The sequence below is a fragment of the Hesperophylax consimilis genome, chromosome 28 (genome assembly GCF_061612785.1).
Source record: "Hesperophylax consimilis isolate HC1 chromosome 28, BYU_Hcon_1.0, whole genome shotgun sequence".
In the NCBI taxonomy this organism is placed as follows: domain Eukaryota; kingdom Metazoa; phylum Arthropoda; class Insecta; order Trichoptera; family Limnephilidae; genus Hesperophylax; species Hesperophylax consimilis.
Window position 1 is genome coordinate 19,000,369 of NC_142863.1, and position 22,839 is coordinate 19,023,207.

Consider the following 22,839-nt stretch of genomic DNA (forward strand, 5'->3'; position numbering starts at 1 on the left):
ACATAATGATGATGGGTTGTACATTTTGATGGTGTTGTGTATTATGTATATGGGTTGTACATTTTCATGGTGTTGTGTATTATGTATATTTGTTTTATTATTTTACATAGTGATATTTTTGTTCTTTAATCCATATTTTGGTTTTGTCTCTGAAACATTTTTTTCCTCATTTTTTATATCTAATATTATTTTGAAAGGCAATTATTTTTAAAAAAATCTTTAAGGCAGCTTAATGCCAAATCACTATTTTGATTAATCTTTATAACGAATTGGTGTACATTATGAATACCAAAAAATATGCTTTAGATAAATTGAAAGTTTTCCTATCGCTTCGCTTTAGTAGAATACAAATAAAAAATTATTTTTTCAATAGAAATGTATGAACGCATAAAGTGACAGTTTCACTTGATTAACTTTTTTACTTTCTTATAAAATTATTCACAAAATAAATAAAAACCAGTTTTTTGTTTGAAATCGAACGTTTCTAGACTCCGTTTGTCAATCGATTTTATTGCATATTACCTACGATATACGGTATACCAAAAATATACACATTTTTGGCTTGTAGCTTCTTCTTAAGTACTTTCAGCTTCACAAATCTTACATTTATAATATCCCGTGATTTATCATGTTTCTGCGCTAATAAAAACAATAAAGACGGATCCATAATGTGGGCTTTAAGGCTTAGACACGTTACGCCATATAAGGCGCGCACGATTTGGGCGTGGCGTATACGTTATACGTTGAGGTGATACACTACGCTATAATCTTCCTCAGGAGAGGGAGTCAGATCAATCGGGAAACTGCCGCGGAATATCATTTCTTTGTATGGGATCTGTCACTTTGACAGAAGACAGCCGCGTAATTACGGCGCTCCGTAACTTGTTCTGAACCAATCTCCTACCTACGGCAGTAGAGGGGTTCGTATAATTTTCAAATATAGCCTGGCTAGCAGATCACAGCGTATATCACCCCCACATTTATAGCACATCATCTTTTTAGGTGTGACATCTGTAAGGGATTGTATGGCGAGCAACATGGAGTTATTTAAATACTATGAAACTTATCGTGTTTTAACATAAATTATTCCAACAAAATGTCTATTCAACGGTGATAAGATTGAATACAGTTTTTGCTGATTCATTGATGTATTCAATCGATTTCTTGTTCCAACTTGAAAATCATTATTTATGCACGAAAACTGGCCTCTTGTTCCACAGGTGTGTTCAATCAGATATTTAACATCGTTACAGAAATTGCCTAAAAATTATTGGAATCGTAAAATAGTACTGCGAAAAACTAAAAGCCAATACATATAAATAGCAATAACCTAAATACGTAACTCCGCATTCGACAAAAATTCATTTTCCATCGATTTACATATTTTAATTTTGTATTGACTGAGCGTTGCCAAGTTTTATTTTAACTTTTAAGTCGACAGTTTGGCATTTCATCTGTTTGTAAATCTCCACAGTCCTCCTAACTAGGGGCTTCCACTTCCTGTTCGGAGGCGGACTGTTGGTTGTTGTGTTGGTATTAAATAATTATTTTTAATGATTTCCTCACCTTCGTGTTTATTATTATTATTACTTTGGATAAGTGCCCAAAGTGATGGGAAGGCTCAAATACGGAGGCGAACGAAATCCACAAAAACCTCATAAATATGAATGGGCTAAGCTTGGCATTAGACGGCTACACCAAAACTAAACGTAGCAAACCACATCAAGAGGATTCAAGCCATATGACACATTACGCTATATTACGCCCGCATAATTTAGGCGTGACATGTATGATTTATATGTTGGGGTGACACATTACACTATAATCTTCCTCGGGAGAGGGTTTCATATCAATTGTGGGACTGCCGCGGAATATCATTTCTTTGTATGGGATCTGTCACTTTGACAGATGACAGCCGTGTAATTAGCGCGCTCCGTAAAACGTTCTGCTACCGTAGGTAGGAGAGGTGGTATTATATAACTTTCAAATATAGCCTGGCTAGCAGATCACAGTGCATATCGTCGCCACGCTCACACTTATAACACATAATCTTTTTATGTATGACAGGTCTGTATGGAATTGTATGGCGAGCAATATGGAGTTATACAAAACGCTTTGAACTTATAGCATAATCTGTCACCCTCTCTTAACGCTTCCAACACTGTACCACTTCTAAATATATAAATACACACTTCACCGCAATCTAATGAATCTACACATCTGCCCTGATGATACACTCAAACGTAGTTTGAAGCGTAGGCTAAAGAAGGAGGAAGCGCAATACGGCATAATAGCCAAAAAATAATCATGATAATAGTCACGGCCGTGAAAATCTAAAATAATATCCCCTGGTGACCATTTTAAAAAACTGCCAGTCATCCGTTACTAGCTGTAAGTATCGATTAATACGATAAAGCCCGTCCCTAGGTGGGCCGAATCGATATAAAGTTGGACATCTACATTACCGCACGTATACTGTGTACATCCACTGAACCAGGTAACTCCTAGATGTTTAATCTCAAGATACAGATAAAAATACAATAATTATGTGAATTGAACTGAATGTACTCCGTTCTTGGTTTGGACGTGGCGAATCCCTTGAGTTATAGAGTAAAAAAAATAGTAATTATAGTTATTATTATTTATTACGAATAAAAAATTTTGTAATTATTTTTTCAGCACACAGCACTGCTGCAATTCTCCGTCAACATCTTCAGAGACAGACAACGAAACGACGCACATCGGAAGCGAGTTGAAATACATAGGTATACTAACATTCTTAATGCTAGAATACACGGATGCCAACAAGAGTGTGGAGTGATTTTTATGTATATTCCGCATAAAATACATATCCGATAATAATAACTCCTTTATTGTATACTTTTTATATTTCATTTCATATTTGATATATTCATTTAATGTACTTTATATATTTTATTAAAACAGAAATAACTTTGTTTATATCGCTTTATTATACAGGGTGTATCGGCACGTACCCGACAAACTTTAACCAGCTATTCCTTAGCACATTTGGAGTAAAAAATGTTATGGCCACTTTGCTGTCCGGTAACATTTTTTTTCAATTAAAAACAAAAAATTATAAAAAAATCCACACTCCGTCACTGTCATTGGCATTGTTTCTCGTGTTCAACAGCTGTTATTAGCAAGTGTGTCAAAAAGCGTCCTCGCTCTTTCGTACACACTAAATAATAATAGTTAAAAATGAGACGAATGGTTCCATCCCATCGTTGTGATTGTAAAAGCGCGCCAATGTAGGTACGTTCGTACATTATTCAACGAAACTCGAATAAAATATGGCCAGATGGGTTTTCAAACTTTGACAAATGATAAAACATTGGTGACATGTGGTGAAAATATGAATAATAAATTTTTTATTAAAAAAAATGTTACCGTACAGCGAAGTGCCCATAACATTTTTTACTCCAAATGTGCTAAGGAATAGCTGGTTAAAGTTTGTCGGGTACGTGCCGATACACCCTGTATACAACCTCTACATGTTTCAAGAACGAAGTTCAATTCATCAGTAGTAAGTATACACTGAAGTCGAAAATTAAATATAGATTACAATTGAAAAGAAGAAGTGGAAGGAGGGGGTAAGAGTGGACGGAGTTTATCAGAATTAGGAATTACAATAACCCGTCAACGATATGAAACATGAAACATGTAGAGGTTTTATATAATAAAGTGATATAAGCAAAGTTATTTGTGTTTTATTAAAATAAATAATGCCATCACAAAGTGATAAACTTTCAGAAGAAATTATTTAGAAGAAAAAAATTACTTTATATATAATTAACCACAACAACACGGGCATGTGATTATCTTGGTGGTCTAAATATTCTTAATGACTGTAATAAACAATGCACTGAATAAAGATTTAAAAAAAATAGTATTATAGATTGATAAAAATATGCACATGGTATAATGCACAGAATATCATACCCTAGTACGCTATTAGGAACTAGTGACGGAAGCTGAATTATTTAAAAATTGTATTGCTGTATTTCTTTCGATTACCTGTTTCATTTTGGTTCTTTTGTTGTTGTTGTGAGCACAAAAGATTTGTAGGTTTAATTTGATATTCTATTATGTATATTAAATTAGCTTTTATATATTTGCATATTTGATAGGAACCTTCACAAATTGTCCAGCATCGCTTCTACAAAATGTTTCCGACCACCACTGGTGATTAGCACAGTTTAACACTAATTTACACTATCAATATAAATATATATTTAGAGTATAGGGAAATATTGATACGATTTACCGAAACCGAACATGAAAAAACAATGTCATTCGGGACAGTTTTACACTAAATAGACGATAAGACCTTACAACTTCTGGGCAACCAGATAGGCCAATGAAATCGATGTTCGATCAAATTTCACCAGAAGGTTAAACTCACCGTATTCCCGGCACGCGGATATTCCCACAACACACTTCTATCGAATGATCTCTTCAGTGCTTACAACACTATTGGAAAATTTCGCCGATAAGGATCATTATTCGTAATTTTGGCCTTTCATAAATAATGATAATGAATGTGAGTGTGACGCTTTCTTTGCATACGTCCCCCGAACACACATGTCGACCATTGAACATTAAATGTCGATTTGCGTTGTATTATATCCGTCACTGAATAGATTAGGGGTCGATATTGAGGTGGGCACATTGGCGCAATATAAAAGAAACATCCCCCGAAAACAAATACTAATATTATCCAAGGATTGAAAAGGCTTGGGCACACAAATTAACAATCTGAAATTAAGGGTGGGTAATTAACACCCGCATAAGGTAATTTGGACTTCGAATGGGTGAAGGTTTCATACTTTCCACCATATTAAAAAATAAAAAGTTGCATAGTATTAAATATCGTTCCGTCGTTCACCGTAACTAAATGACAAGTTTTTAAATTAACAAAATTAAGGTAATCGGAGGAGCCTCTCACCCCAGAAGATAGGTGGAAACTTGAGTGGCAAACGGCCAACGTGGGAAATGCCCATCTCATACAGGACCCCATCGAGAGACAGCCTGGGTTCTCATTGCCTCGCAAAACCTGGTCCGCCATCAATAGGTTAAGGTGATCCCATACCCGCTGTGCCCACATGATGCACAGATGGGGCCTTAAAGAGTCGGCGATGTGTGAATGTGGTGCGGTGCAGACTACCGAACATGTGGTCAACGAATGCCCGCTCCATTAATTCCCCGGCGGGATTGATGAGGTTCACATAGTGACGCCTGAGGCCCTAGACTGGCTCGCAGACCTAGATGTCCCCCTCTGACCCCCCCCCCACCATACGAAAGAAGAAGAAGAACCAAAAAATAGCTGAATGCAAAGTTGTTGCCCACTTGTTCAAAGTGATAGACAGTGATATCGATAATAATTGTGAATAAAGCAACCGAAAGACGGTAGGTACACCCTTATTTATTTTGTTTTATTGTCGACAATAATAGTTCAAATATTAAGAGAATATTAGAAGTATCAGCACAATTGAAAAACTTCGATGCGCTTCACAGAATCTGATTTTACTTTTCAATAACGTGGTCGTTTCTACGGATGCGGCAGTAATAAGTAAGGACGGATAAAGGAACTGCAGGAGTATATATTACCGAGACGAAAGTGAATGGTAGAAAGAGTCGGAACGAGAAGACGTCTACCGACAAAGTGAATCAAATACATACACGACAGGGTCATGTCGAGAGTTAGAATAACTATACAATTACATGTGTTACAATTATTCCTCTCAGTAATTAAAATTTCTCTTAATTTCTTTAATAAACAATAAACGGCGGTAATATCAAGTGACCTCCCAGGTAAGCATATATTATTTATTTATTCATTTTCGGGAAATCGACAGTTTATATTTAATCAGTATGTACATAGGTATTATATAGCCAAAATAAAACCAATTATGGATTACCTCCTCGTGACTTTACCTCTATTTAAACAGCATAATATGGAATAAGTAAATTAAGTTTATAAAAAAGGAATATGAATTAAAAAATGTATACAAAACAAAAGCTTATATAAAACGAAAAATTTACAAAATAATACATTTATAGGCATGGAGAGAGGTTGTACATATAAATCAAATCATAATAGAGATATAAACAATAGAGACATAAACATTATTCACAAACATCAGAGAAATATTCTTTTATGGACCTCTTGTATTTGGTAAGTTCGCAACTGAAAATATCAACCTTGGATACGTTGACGCTAACGCTATTGTAGTTATTGCATAGTCTTTTTAGGCAAGAATTCTGCTTAGAGTTCGTTTTGCTTTGATCAACCCTGAACAGGACACAAGAGCGTGTTGAACGCGCAGGTACATTGAATGAAATCTCGTTAAGCAAATCTGGGCATTGAATATTATTGTTAACTACTTTATACAGGAATAGTGCATCTTTATGATGCCTCCGTACACTCAGTGAAGTATAATATATGTTTATTCTAACGCAGCATCACGTTCATTGGTCAAATACGTTGTACACATAGTTTTGTATTAGTTATCGACGAACCGGTGGATGCAATATGTTATCCGTAAGTTTATAATTGCTTTTCTGGTCTAGTTTATAGTTAGTAATAAGATAAAGCATTGTAGAAATATATTATATATATTTGTACAGCGCCCTTGGGGTGATTTTTCACAGAAAACAGCACAAATGAAACAAAAATAATAATTATTAATAACTGAATAGTATTTATTTCGAACGAAACAAGCAACGTGTGCTAAGATAGAGTTGTGTGGCGATTTAACCTCTCTTCCTACCCTTCCGGAGAGACGGTGTGAAGGTTAAAAAAATGTTTTCTACGAGATTTCTATTTCAATGCTACGAGTATTTACACCTCATCATTCAATACATTCGTATAAGTACAGTTATCAAAAAATGGCCCCCGCGGGGTGTTGAAGCACGCAGTTACGACACTGGGTCGACAACTCTATTAAAATACATAATGATTGTGTCCATCGGCTTTTACTCTATCATTTTATCGATTAGAATCGACATCCATTATTCAGAGGAAGGAATATGAAATATAACGTAAAATGTAAAAATCATCATTTTTAATAAATGAAAATGACAGATTGAATGTCAAGATAGACTACTTGTAAGCGATGGTAAAATTCAAAGGTCAATAATGAGTAAAATTGAGTATTAGATTATTTACACTCTAATTTCAAAATAAAAATATTTTTTTTACATTTGAAAAGTATGAAATAACAGGAGTCAATTGGATATTTCAAATGTCTATAACTCACACTCTCTAATATCAACGTCATATAGGAAAATGCGCGAAATTTATTATTTTATTTATTAATTTTAGGGAAATCGACATTTTACATTTAATCAGTATGTACATAGGTATTATATAGTCAAAATAAAACCAATTATGGATTACCTCCTTGTGACTTTACCTCTACTGAGACAATATAATATGGAATAAGTAAATTAAGTTTATAAAAAAGGAATATGAATTAAAAAATATATTCAAAACAAAAGCTTATATAAAAAGAAAAATTTACAAAATAATACATTTATAGCCATGGAGAGAGGTTGTACATATAAATCAAATCATAATAGAGATATAAAGCTTTTTGCTTGGTTTTATATGTCTAATGGTGAATGTTATATTATTGCTTTACTATTCTATATTTATAATCTGCACAATATTTTTTTATATAAACTATGTAAAATGGCTGACCGATCGCCCTCGATTTAGCAGGCCACTACCACCAGTCAAACGCAGTATATTTGTTAACAATACTGCCAATAATTATTATTTTGTTAGCTTTCTTACTCAAAGGCCTCATACACTATGTGTCGTATTGTATCATGTTACTGCTGCCACTACCTAGCATTTACGTATAAACTTTACATTTCTTATTAACTATTTTAAGTCTGTATAACTTAGGAGTAGGTATATTCTTATTTTTGTACTATTTACTTGCCGTTATAATATGTCAAATGGATATGGTTATATGTATTTTTACTATTACTTTTGTGAACTTGTAATCTTCAGAATTTTATTTTTTTATTAACTATGTATGTAAAAACCCAATGGGCGTATAAATAAATAAATAAAATAAAATAAAAATAAACAATAGAGACATAAACATTATTCATAAACCATCAGAGAAATATTATTTTATGGACCTCTTGTATTTGGTAAGTTCGCAAGTGAAAATATCAACCTTGGATAATACGGTATTGTAATTAATGAATTAATTGCATAGTCTGTTCAGGCAAGAATTCTGCTTGGAGTTCGTATTTTAGTTTAGTTTTTATTGTAATAAATTAATGTATTTATTCATGGTTTCCATGGCCAATATGGCCCACAACACTTCCTCAGAAACGTGGCAACGTAGCGAGTGGATTATCCCTGAGTTTTTGAGGATCATATGAAGTTAATTGCAATACGTATTCCAATTTCAACTTTAACAACGTGTTAAGAAAGTCTTAGTTAATGGTTTTGACAAATCATTTTACATGTATTTGTATTACTTCAAGGTTTGAAGTTAGTTTTATAAAACGGGCTTGGAGGGGAATATGGGCATAGCGGGGTGGGCCAATATGGCCTGGTAGGCCAAATTACCCTCGTACTGTTTTGCCATTACATACAAAACAAAGTTCAAATTATGGCCCTCACAGTACCAGATTCTAAATAAAAACGCATATAGATCCAAGAATCCATGGGAACGGGCACAGAAGATGTAAGAAGCAAAAAAATGGTAACTAACTATTATAAGCTGAAAAAGGTGCCTATAACAATGCTGAGATGTTTAACAGCGAACAAAAAAGTTTCAGCTGAATTGGTTACATACGCAAAGTTAGGAAGAAAATCGACTTTGGCCTTTGAACTCGAGAAACAGCTTGTCATGTTATGCGTTGGCAATGGAAGCAAAGTTATTTGGCTTAGTAAGAAAATATGTCATGAGTTTAGCCTATCAGACTGCAGTAAAAAATGACATCACTCATTATTTTTTTTCTACCAAACCGCTTCTCCCGCGTCCCCCTAGCCTTAGACCTCAACAGCAAAAATCTGTACCACCGCGTCCCGCCAGCCTTCAACTTCAACAGCACATAATACATTGTTACTGCGTCCCCCGAGCAACAACAACAGCAGAAAACTACATGACTCCTTTTGAAATATCTTCAATTCCGAAAATTTTCCCAAGGAAAACAAGTAATCGCGGCCGGAACACTGCCAAATCTTCGTTACTGATTGCACTTTCATATATATCGGATCATTAAAACTCGTTAAAAAAGAGAAAATGAATAAGTCCAAAAACGAGAAAAATAATAAAACGAAAGGAAAAGGAAAAAACAAGATGTCTAAAACCAAAGTTTACACCAAAAACGATGATCAGACCTTTACCTCGGAAGAAGATAGTGAACCTTCCGAGGACTGCTCAGATGAAAGCAACGACAGAAGAAATGAAAAAGATGCCAAATGTATGTTCTGTTAATGTCTGTATAATGGTAGTCTGTATTCATGGATGCAATGTTTGGAAGGCATGGAAGCTCTGGACCCACGAAGAACATACTGGAGCAGAGACAGACATATTTTTTCGCAAGTTTAGTGAAACATAGTTCAAATAAGTTGGTTTTTAAACACTTTAATTTTATTTAAACTCTACCGGTTTCGGAAGAACCCTTCCTTCATCAGGAGAATATTAAATCAATTGAAATCCATAAACCGATATAAATAAAATTAGAGTGGTCAAAAACAAATTTATATGTTTTTTTATTGTAAAGCATGACGAGCCAAAGTTTACAAATAAGTAATTGTAAAGTTATTTTATATAATTTCAGTAAAGGTGGGGTAATATGGCTGACTGACGGGTCATAATACCCGACCATTTTTTTTTCGATGATTTTTAAGGTATTAAAATAAAAAATGCTTTCTGATTATTATAATTTACTTTTAATGATACAAGTTGATGTCTGATTAGTTTGTTTACTGAAAGTTCCCCCAGTTGAAGGAAGGAGGAAACACAAAAGCCGGGAAATTATTACATACCGAGTTGATGAGCACAAGAAGGCATTGCATAAGAGTCCCAACTACTTCCAAATTTCGTTATGAATTTGAGTGAGGACTTTTGCGCCACCTTGCATAAGTAGTGGTTATTTCCAAGATCTGAATCATCCATGACCAACATGATTTAAATTTCATATCAGAATGACTTGCAAATAAGAACGTCAATGAAAAATATAATCACTTTAAAAACATACATTCAAATTCAATAACAAACGTCGATTGTAAAATTTGAACGATCCTGAAACTGATGTTTTCTGATTACTTTCAATACAAAATATATTACATCAAACTTCTAGGGACCATATCTCTAAATAGCATAAAATATATTATATCACACTTCTAGGGACCATATCTCTAAATTTAATAGTAAAAAACATATTATATAACACTTCTAGGGACCGTATCTCTAAATAGTATAAAATATATTATATCACACTTCTAGGGACCATATCACTAAATAGTAAAAAATATATTATATCACACTTCTAGGGACCATATCACTAAATAGTAAAAAACATATTATATAACACTTCTAGGGACCGTATCTCTAAATAGTATAAAATATATTATATCACACTTCTAGGGACCATATCTCTAAATAGTAAAAAATATATTATATCACACTTCTAGGGACCATATCTCTAAATAGTAAAAAATATATTATATCACACTTCTAGGGACCATATCACTAAATAGTAAAAAATATATTATATCACACTTCTAGGGACCAAATCTCTAAATACTAAAAAATATATTATATCACACTTCTAGGGACCATATCTCTAAATAGTAAAAAACATATTATATAACACTTCTAGGGACCGTATCTCTAAATAGTATAAAATATATTATATCACACTGCTAGGGACAAAATCTCTAAATAGTATAAAATATATTTTATCACACTTGTAGGGACCATATCTCTAAATAGTATAAAATATATTATATCACACTTCTAGGGACCATATCTCTAAATAGTATAAAATATATTATATCACACTTCTAGGGACTATATCTCTAAATAGTAAAAAAAATATACTATATCACACTTCTAGGGACCATATCTCTAAATAGTATAAAATATATTACATCACAATTCTAGGGACCAAAAGTCTAAATAGTATAAAATAAAGTTACTTTACGCGTCTGTCGGTTTGTGCGATTAGTTCTTCTGAACTATTATAATTACCTACTGATTTTGATAGAATTTTCACTATCATTTGGGTTGTGTAGCGATGCAAATATAAATTAAAGGGATGCGGTCACGCCACCCCTTACCTATTTTTTTCTGAAATTTTCTGGCCACCCCTTCCCCAAACACGGAATGGTGGTCTTTCACCAGGGCGATACTGAGAGTATAGATACTGCTCTAATGAGAGCAAACCCTCGATAATACGGCGCTACAGAAGAAGTGATAAAGAGATATTGCAACATTTATGACATCACGTGGAAAATTACGGTTATCATATGAAAAACTGATAAAAACACAATCAATGCACCTGATTTGCGACAAAAATGCACAATCATATGAAAGAATGCGCGATTACAGAATAAACAGGGATATTGGCGTTTTTATCTGTCTTTCCGAAGAAGAATAATACAAAGTGTAAATTTTTCGATTTATTTATCGGATACACATTTTCAATTTAATAATTGCTTTTCAATTGAAAATTTTGACAAGCCCCTATAATAATTTGTTATCTAAAAACAATTATTACAGATAAACAGTTACACGGAAAAATAAAAAAAACAGTAATTTATGATTAAATTGAAGATAAAAATTAAATGAAAAATATACCAACAATTTTAACTTAACTTTCTTATTTCTACTGCGCACAATCTAGACAATAGGTTGAAATTACAAAAAAATCTTCAGAATTAATTTTAAGATGACCAGCTTGTTTTTTTTTTATTTGGAATCTGAAAAGCATCGGAATTGATCCTGCATACAGTGATTGATTTCAGTAATGGAAATCATTTGACGATTGCGTGTATCGGTTTTGGCAGCCACCTCTAGGCTGGAGCTCTTAAATACTGATAGACCTGATTGATTCTAAAGCAAGGCGGGTCGCCTGATTAACAATCTGTTATCAACAGACCGATTTTAACAATGTCTGTTTTACAGGTATTTTATGTGAGTCTGCTCGAAGGAGCTAGCAGGATTGATTCTATGCGCGTCGGCGCACGTGCGAACAAGACAGTTGATATCGGCTTCGTGAGAACGGGTCGTTTTTCCGCTCAGATCAAGCGTTGAGTGTATTCGGCAACTGACTTTCATCCTTCATTTCATCAAGACTCGCATTAAGGAATCCGTTCCCACAGCCCCTTCTTTGACCCTCCTCAAAACATTGCCCAGTCGGGTAGCGATATAGTTCCTCTAAACACCGTTAAGGACAGGGACTCTCTTATGAGGCGTCACTATAGACATAATTAAAATAAACAAAATTTTATTGTCTATGGACGTTAAATTGAAAAACGCAAAATAATTACATATTGAATAGCATAAAAGGAAACGACCGAGCATTAAATAATTTCAAGAAAAGCAATTAAAATAAACCGACAAAGTTTGGTGTCCATATTTTTACAAAGAATTCACAGTAACACATTTTTTTAATGATAATATTATGTAAGTAAAACGTCGAACTATATTTTTTATAAGCCATAAATTAAGCATAAAAAATACGTTGGTCAAAATTCGAAAACGGACCAAGTTAAAATATCCCGATTTTTTTTAAATATTAATTAACCCACATTTTATTATCTTTGGGGATACTGTGAGAAGGGTTTTTTGGGGAAAGGGAGGTGAACCTAGGTTTTGAAGATGACTATGTTGTAGGAGGGAGGAAATACGGCCGGTAAATCATTTCCGTTCTCGCGTGACGAACGTAAAACGTACAGAATCTAATCCAATTTGTTAGTATTTATCACCTTAGCTCTAGGAGGAAAGAAGTATTCGCTGTTTTTTGTAACGTATCCCTGTTGGGGAAATACTGAATTTGAAATCAAATTAAAGACTCTTCCAGATTTAAATATCACAAACGGACACACAATTAAAAATATTTTTTAAATTTACGAAAAGATAGCAAAAGTTTTAACGATTTTCGCTTTTATATGAAACTTTAAAAAAACACATTTAGTTAGACAAATGCTTTATAAAGGTTATTGTTACCTTTATTACTGTTTTTCTTTTCTGTAAAACATAATTCTTAAAAAAAAAAAAACAAAGTTGTCAAATGTTTTTTTTTTACTATAAATAAATACAGGGTTTTCCAATAAGAGGTGTTATTTTGATATTTAGTCGTAAAAGATCAATGGTTTCGTTGCTTGTGTGGCACGTAGCGCCGTCTTGTTGAAAGTAAACGTTGTCCAGATCAATACCATCCAATTCCTGCCATAAAAAATCATTAATCATCTCTCGATAGCGCAATCCATTCACCGTAACTGTTGCTCCAGCCTCATTTTCAAAAAAGTAAGGTCCAATGACTCCGCCCGACCATAAACCGCACCAAACAGTCACGCGTTGAGGATAGAGAGGCTTTTCAAAAATAACTCTTGGGTTTTCCGAGCCCCAGGTGGGACAATTTTGCTTGTTGACGAAGCCGGTGGAAATGGGCCTCATTACTCAAGATGATTTGCATTTGATTCACTCAAGTGAATTTTAATAATTTCAATGCGTTGTTGAAGCGTGTATCGTTCCATTTTTATTAATGGCGTAGTTTCTATTGTCAAATGTCAAAAAATGACAGCTTCAAAAGTAACATCTACCGAAATAGCGGGCTATTCAAAAAAACACCTCTTATTGGAAAACCCTGTATAACTATTTTGTTGGCGCAAGAGATAGCGCAACTTGCTCCGAGTAGCCAATTTAGTAGCCAAAGGAAAAAGATGCATTAAGGGTTCACCCCACTTTAGACGGCTGAAAAATAAGGTACTTTTGGGAATTTTTTGTATGGTTCCTATAAAAGAAATTGATGTACATATATCCTTTTGTTAATGTATGAAAAATTTTATTTAATTTATTTTACATAATTTATGTATCCCTGGTAGCACCATCCGCATAGCCCCTCGCGAAAAAGGTATGTATCGCTTTGTTGATGTTTTTCGACTGTCCGAAAAAGAGATAGAATTTTTTTATGTAAAAATAATAAAACCCCCAAAAATAAGCCGATTTTGTTTTTAAAAAGTACCTTAAATTCGAAATGTTCCCCTAGTTCCAGCAGTATCCACATGTGGCGAATGTGTGGTTAAAATTTCGTAATGATCGGTTTAGTAGTTCCGGAGAAAAAATCAACGAAACAAGAAAAAAGTGGTTTCGAGAAAAAAGCGTTTAAAATCTATTAGATAATCACTAATCAGCGATGCCAGCACCATACAGGATGCCATCCGCTTGTTCAAACAGTTCATGTTCTTCAAGTCTGGCTCTTCGGTGCGTTCTTGCTGTTTGTGCATATAAAGCCGAAGGGGCAGAGCAGCTAGGCTAACGTAAACCTGCTCGCTTAAATAAAAGCTTTCCGGAGAGCGCCCTCAAATAAACCAGAAAAAATAATACTTTGACGCTTTGATCTCTATGAAATGAATCCATAATATTTTAAAGCTATTTTCGAAATCCATAAAAAAATGTTTTTTGAAGTTGGTAAAGTGGGATGAACGCTTAAAGTTCCATTAAACGACCACCATGTTTTTTTTAAATTTGTCGTTTGTTGTAAGTTGTGTTTGAAGATTTGGAAATACGCATTAATTATTAAAATAACCCAAACTAAGAACCTTATAACCAAATTTGGAAGGAAAGAGAAAGTTTGGGAAGATGATCTATTTACATTTACGAATTTTCCATTTGTGTTTGAAAAAGATTGGGGTTATATAATAGCAATATAGCGCCGTTTCTGAGGAAAATCACCTCAAGGGCGCTGTTGAGTGATTAACAACAATAGATATAATTTATAATAGCGAATGATAATAATAATAATGATATTGACTTGTGCAGTTTTTTCTATAAGCCCACTTCAAACGCGTCGAGTCATGGAAAGTTTTTAAGATAAGCGAAAAAAAACTGCAGCAAAAAAATTACATAAAAAGGATCCGTCGAACCGGACTAAACCGGATCAGTTGGCCATTTTATGCTAATATCGGTCGTGATCGAAACCAGATAACGCCTTCAGTAGGAAGCGGTAATCTGATAGAAGCGTACTGTGGGCGTGTCAGTGTGTCAACTTATTTTTTCATTTATCTGATAATGTGGGCTTCAACGGGTGCTTTACCCCTGTTGAGGCCTCCATTCTTTCTAGAACTGCTTCGAAATCACTGAAGTCACATGATTTAAGATAGGACTTGATAGAATTTAGAGCTAAACTTAAAGCTCACCTTTTCAAACTTTATTTCCTCTATTTACTATCCAGAAAGTCAGAAACCTTCACAATCCGCGACATTGTAAATACCTGACTAAATTAATGATGTACATACACCTTTGACACAGACCTAAACTGGAAACAACATATCTATAACATTACAAACAAAATTCGTAAATCTATTTACTTTTTCAAACAATCACGTAATTTCCTTGACCCCAAACTTTTAAAATCACTGTATTTCTCACTATGCCAATCACACATAGAATACGGAATTTTAGCTTGAGGTAATATTTCTTCTAGTGCCCTCGACCCCATTATTAAAGCACAAAAATTAATCATAAAAATAATACCCCAATGGAGTGCTGGTACCTACCCTGATGTATGACAGTGAGTGCAGCAAATGAGATTCCTGTGGAGTATGTGTGGTAAAACCATGTATGATCGTGTGAGAAATGTAGATATCCGCAAATAATCTAAGGCTAAGCGGTAAGCGTATTGAGTAAGATTAAGAATGGGACGCTTAGATGGTTTTGACATGTAGAGCGAATGAACAAAGAAAGGAGTGTGAGGAGAATATATGACGCAAATGTAAATGGTAGCAGAAGTCGGGGACGACCGACGAAGACCGACTCAAGTGAATCAAATACTCGAGTCGGGCCATGTCAAGGGTCAGAATAATAGAAGAGTATGTATGAATGTGAATGAGGCAAGGAGTGTGTGCCAAGACCGAGTTGTTTGGCGGTCCGTCCTCTCTGCCTACCCCTGCTGGGAAACGGAGTGATGGTTAGTTAGTTAGTGTGGGGTTAATGTTAAAAAAAAAACAAAATAACATTCTTTTGCTTCATCACTTTATAACACTTTTTAAAGTTGTGTTAATTGGACAACTTCTAAAATGTTTTACCTGAAGTAACCTGGCACTCCTGGCAAGTTCTCTATATCTGTTGGTACATAATTACATAGAGCCTAGGAAGTCACAATTGAACAGCGCTCAAGGTAATTTTTCACAAAAACGGGGCTATACAAAGTATCCTATTATTGTTATCATTTAACAGCTAATCAATTTAATTGACTTGGAACGCGGAGAAAATTGAGTATTGCTAATCTATTAAGAACCTCTTCAAACTATTGGTAATCCGGTAAACAGGATTGCAGGCCGTTACCTGATAAACGTGATACGTGTTAATGCACCAGCGTGTGTCTTGATAATATATAATGACGAAATGTTAGGATTTTTATGAACACGTATTCCGACATCGTGACAATACATTAGTAGTTTACCAAAAGTTTATCAGGAAATCTATCAATTTTTCGTAAAGGGCCTGCAATCCCATTTTAACAGATTCTTAATTAGCAATATTTTTCATCAGTAATTTTTCTCCTTGTGAAAAAGTCTAATATAAATTGACGAAAGCTGTTTTTCTTAAAATAGGTATTTATTGATCACTTCTATGGATTATTAATTCAGTTGTCCGCATATCAGAAGCTTTAGGCTGCCTTCCCACGAGTAGTAAAACATAAGCATGATGCAATGGGACTAAGGTAAGGTTGTTTCAATCCATCGCCACATTGCTTGACGACCATCAAATCGACGATCAGCGCCATTTGAACGGTCCTCTTTTAACTCCGACTCTCGGCCAGTTTCAGATTTTGAACAAATCGTGATCAACTGTCAAGCATAACGGTCACGTTGTCATTTTACATTTTATTTTATTTCGAAAACCAATAGTTTACACTATTTATAAAGTAAGTTAGATATATATATTTTAAAAATATACTGAATCAATAATAATAGATTTTCACTCGAGTGTCTTAAAGAGTAATTACAAAAACAAAATTATTATAATTAAATTAACATATTTAAGACACGTTCCAGAGTGGAAGATATCCTGGTGAAAGACCACCATTCCTAAACGAAAAGGTTCTTGAAATGGCTTCAACCGTGTTAGGTGACTAGATCTGAATAGTCAGGAACTTTCTAACCATCCTCTACCCCTTCTCCTTCACCTCCCATTCCCTTCAGCCTCACAACATACCCCAATAATTGGAGATGCAGTAAAACCCAATGGATCTAGAGAATTGGGACTCTTACGCGGTAGGTATCAACATTAAAAAATGCTAACCACAGTATAATTAAATTAATTGACGGCCGGCATAGTCCAGTGGTAACGCATTGGACTGCCATTCCGAAGGTCGCGGGTTCGAACCCGGCGTGCGCAAATAAATTTTATTTGATTAATTTGTGTTATTTCACAATGAATTAATTTAAATAATATATAGTATATTTGCGGCACGTTCCAGAGTGGAAGATACTACCAGTATCGCCCTGGTGTAAGACCACCATTCAGAATTGAAATGTTGCTCCAAATGGCTTTAGCCGTGTTTAGTGACTAGATCTGAATAGCCAGGTACTTCCCCACCTTCCTCTTTCCCTTCCCCACTTACCTTCAGCCTCACAACATCCCCCAATTGGGGATGCCATAGTCTCACTGGCTCCAGACGGGAGCAGTTGGGACTCTTATGAGGTATTCACTATAAAAAAAAATAAAAAAAATAAAAAAATTACAACTCGACAGTAATACATATTCATGATTAGTTTATTTTTTACGTATTTCAGCGTTTTGAAAATAAAGTAGGCCAAAAGGCCGATACCTGGGGAACACCTCAAAACCTAAATAACAGTAGTATTGTTTAATTTCACAATGTTAAGTATTTCTAGCCTTATTTAAACGACAATATTACTATCGAACCACAAGGTAGTTTAACGATACAAGGTCGATAGTCGGTTTTGATTAAAATTCAACTATTTTAGTAACACAGAAAGGCATAATGAAAATTAATACAATATAATTGATTGTTGAAATATCAGAATCAAAAAGAAAAATTATATTATGTGGGTTGCGGAACTACAGTCGAACATATTATTCTAGCTAGGACTGCGTGTATTGGTGCAAACTATTGCATATTTTGTAATGTAGATAACGCACAAGAGTCCCAACTGCTTTCTGAAACCAGTGCTGTGAAGCTGAAGGTAGTGGGGAGAGAAAGAAGACGGAAATTGGAAGGTTGGGAAGCATCTGGCTATTCAGATCTGGTTCCAAATCATTTCATTTCTGAATGGTGATTTTATACCAAGGCGATATTGAGATATTATTGTAAATGAATAAATTGTTATCAAATGAAAATTTACTTGCGAACGCCGGGATTTGAGCACGCGATCTCCGAATTGCTTGTCGATAGTCTTACCTTAGTATGTCATCTACATTTCCGAAAATGATGTCCTTGTAAAAGTGAGTTAGAAACAGATTTTTACCTACTTATTATCAGGGGAAAAGCGACAACAAACTTATACAATGATCGATTTTGAATATTCAAAAAGGGTTTACAGTGTGTTCTTTTTATCATTGTTTAGTTCGAGAAAAATAACTTTTTGTTTATTTCACTGGAATTATTTTTTCAGATTTCGAAGTTTGAGTAATGATGTATTCAATCTATTCATGTGTGGGTACTGTGTTCGAATCAACATTCGCTGCGATAGGTTCCCATAATATCGTTTCTATACCCATTTTTATACCCGTTGTATCAGTTTGAATACCCATTTCTGTACCCATAATCCTGACATATTTGATGTAGTTTTTTTCAACTTAAAACATAAAAAAATCAGTGGGTTTTGGCCATCTGGAAGATCGGGATGGTCGGTTAGTCGGCTGCGTGACCATGTGATTGTGGAAGAAATTTTTTTTGACTGGTTGTGACAAAAAAAAAGATAAAAAAAACGTTATCCGATTCCAAAATTTCAATTACACTTTAACTCAAAATAATGTCAGGAATCACGTTAAAGTAAGTCAAGGACGTCACTTAACACGCTGTATAATATATTCGGTATTTTACAAAACTTCAAAAAGTTCTGTCAACATGCTCCATTTGAAAAAAACGTGAAATTTCGTTGTAGGAGACGACCTCATTCTACTAATTCTAAAGAAATATACGATTATTCATAGACATATGAATATTAGTAGACCTGCCCTAAGTGATTAAAAGCGTATTATCCCCACTCCCCATACCGGTTCCATTGGAGCCGGCTGTGCTCGGGTATGGCTTCCCATGAATTTAGAAAACGTGACGTCATCATTCTTGTGCGAGCTATGGTCGAGGCATCATCTGTTCATTTTACGAAATAACACGGCAAAATGGTGGCTTGTGGTATGAAAACTTGTAAAAATAGATGTGAAAAAGAGAATAAACCCAATTGTCGTATTACATTCCATATATAAGCATTATTTTACTTTATTTTAAGCATATTCACATCGTATAATATGGATCAGTTGTAGAAACATATACTATCACATCGAGATACGTATGGACGCGAAACACAAAGCTAGTTGGTTGCTGGGAAGTAAATTATGAACATTTATAAAAGTGTCTTAACTAAATACGTAAACGAAATATTCGACTCTGAAAATAGAAGAAATTTATTTTGCCGAATTTGGACTTAAATTTGTTCATAACGTGGCGAGTAATTTGCGCTCCCATGTAAAAATTTCTATTCATTCAAAAGCAGATGTTACTTTTAAGAACTAAATGGTGATATAATAATGCCAGATGCCTATATACTGTCAGATTGATTTATTGACGAATCACAGTCAGCTTTACCCCCTTCGTTCTTCAACAGTTGATTTTACCCCTCATCTTTAATTTCTAGTCTATATATTCATATGTCTGTGCGATTATTTAATTTATATATATATGTTTCGATTTATGATTATCATTATACCCACTTATTTTGTTAATTTCATTTCATGCATTTATTATAATGGTTGTAAACCAGTGACATGCATCGATCTACGATCAAAGGTGGGCATAGTGTACTTTTTCATTATGAACTAGCTGTACCCCGCCACTCGTTGTTGTGGCTCAGTCTGTCTGTGCACATAGAGAAACAATACCGCGTGTTGCTTTTACGTTTAACACACGGCAAAAAATGTTTGTCCAACAGATGGCGCTGTTTTTTTTGTAAAAAAACATGTTTTTGCCAGACATGTGCAAAATGGGTACCCAAAACCATTTGAAATGCAAAATGGAAATGGGTCAAAACTTTTTGATTTTCATTCTTCATTCTTTTTGATTTTTGATTCCATTTGAAAATACAAAATGCAAAATGGTTTTTAGAAAAGCATTTCAAATGCAAAATGCAAAATACCTATTTTCAAAATGCATTGAAAATGCAAAATGGTTTCTCGGGTCAAACAATTAAAATAATTATAGAATTTTTAAACAATTTTGTCATTTAATAATGGACATCAATGTAGAACAAACATATTACATGATGGCAAATCCATCAACACCACGACTACAGATTATGAAACCACAAAAAAATTGCGCGGGACTAATGTTGCTAACGTAAAAACATAGAAACTGCTATCTAACATTTAATATTACAGCGTCATGTTCAGTATTTGAATCAGTATTTTTTGTAATGGTATCACTCAATTGCCAGGGCTCCTACCAGGGAGCAACTTGACAAAATGTAAATTATCTCTCATAGCGAGGTTGAGGACCGACTGATATTTGGGGCTTATGAAAAAAAGATGAGTGGAGATAGTAGGAAGAATGTTGCAAAAAAGCATTTAAAATGGAAAATGCATTGAGAAAAGCATTTAAAATGCAAAATGGTTTTTAGAAAAGCATTTAAAATGGAAAATGCATTGAGAAAAGCATTTAAAATGCAAAATGGTTTTTAGAAAAGCATTTAGAATGCAAAATGGAACATACCCATTTTGCATTTCCATTTGAAATAGATTTATTCGAAATAAAGCACATCTCTGGTTTTTGCCTGTAACAAGTGACAACGTGGTGTCAAAATTTAAAAACAATCGGTACATAACTTTCGGAGATTTAAGTTTGTGAACAAACGAACATTTACATTTTTATTTATATAGATAGATATATGATTGAATATTTTAAAAATTCCTTTTTACTATAGTTTTCCGCTGACAATCTGGCCAACGGAATAAATTAGCGTGTTCAGTGTAAAAATTCCTTTCCAAATTCTTGGAATTAATGTGTTTTGATAAGAAATTCGTAGCATTTTTGTATTATCTTTTAGTTTTTGTATAATTATTTACGTAACGGTCGCGCTTTTTGGTACAGATTATGGAAATTACACTTCGTTTCAACAAATAATACACAAGGTAATTTAATTACTTATTCGGGAACGCTGGCCACACTCAACACGATTTTTTTTAAATAAAACCATTTGATTCCCCTTGATTACAACAAAAGTCGACGAACTACATTCAAATTTAAATTTTAACATTCTAATTTTCAACTAAGTAAAATGAAAATTCGCTTTCGTTGTATGGAATGACAGCCATTTACAAAAATTTAATTGCATGGCCAGTAATTATAATTTACCTAATACAAGAAACAACTATTTACATGCACGAAATAGGTTATTAGGTTGTTAGATTGGGCTAATAAGTCATTTATGCTTACTTTGATAGAAACGAAGCATTCGCAAAAATCTAAAATGGCGGCAATGGGATCGTTTCAAAGAGAAATTTTGAACTTTGTTTAAAAATGGAACCTTAACGTGTCTTTTACCATCTCTTCAAACGTAGTTACATGGTTCTTGTTCACGGTTCTTCTCATTAGTAATTAAGCCCCGTATTCAAAATTTCTACCGATATATGTATAACATATTTCCTTTGAACACAACTTTTTAAGCTCAAATATACGTTATTTTTTAGATAATATCTATACATTTGCCGAGCCGAAACGGCAATTATATGAATTCCATCGATAGAAAAAAAAATCGCAAAGTATGATCTTAACATTATTGAAAACACATTGTTCTGTTAATTCATGTTACAGTTATTAAAAAAATGTGTTTTTTTTAATTCTACTTTAGATATTTATCGAGAGATTTTTTCTTTATTTTAAATAAGTCGTGTTTTTTTACAACATTCAACATTCGTATTTACATATCGTTCTCTCAAGTCGTCTTCTCTTTTTTTTTAAATCTTACTACGGACCTTTAGGTTAAAACGAGGACTAATTTCAATAATCTATGCCTATTAAGTGCGGCGGTTATGTAAATATTTCCGTAATGACAAGTGCCTGGAGGTAGTGGGACTATTGCATTCCCAATTAGAGTATATTGTGAGTATTTCACGGTTAATTCTTCCATAATTTAAAGGGTATGAATAATATAATGAGCGTAAAATATTTACATTTGATCCCAAAATATCTGTCTACCATGATGATAATTGGTCGAGATTATACATCAAAAGAAAAGAAAACATTGATAATATGTATACTTACGTTGTAAATTACATTTGTTGGTCATTTTGTGGTTAAGGAAACCGCAAGAGCGTATTATCTACCTGGGTTTTTACAAGGTATCAATGGAATGAAAAAGAAATATCCAAA

General features: G+C 33.9%; 1 protein-coding gene across 1 annotated transcript in view; it reads right to left on the minus strand.

The window, feature by feature from the left end:
- Positions 1 to 22,839, minus strand: part of LOC149410308 (oxidative stress-induced growth inhibitor 1-like) — a 125,683-nt gene that overhangs the window by 102,284 nt on the left and 560 nt on the right. The window lies entirely within an intron of this gene.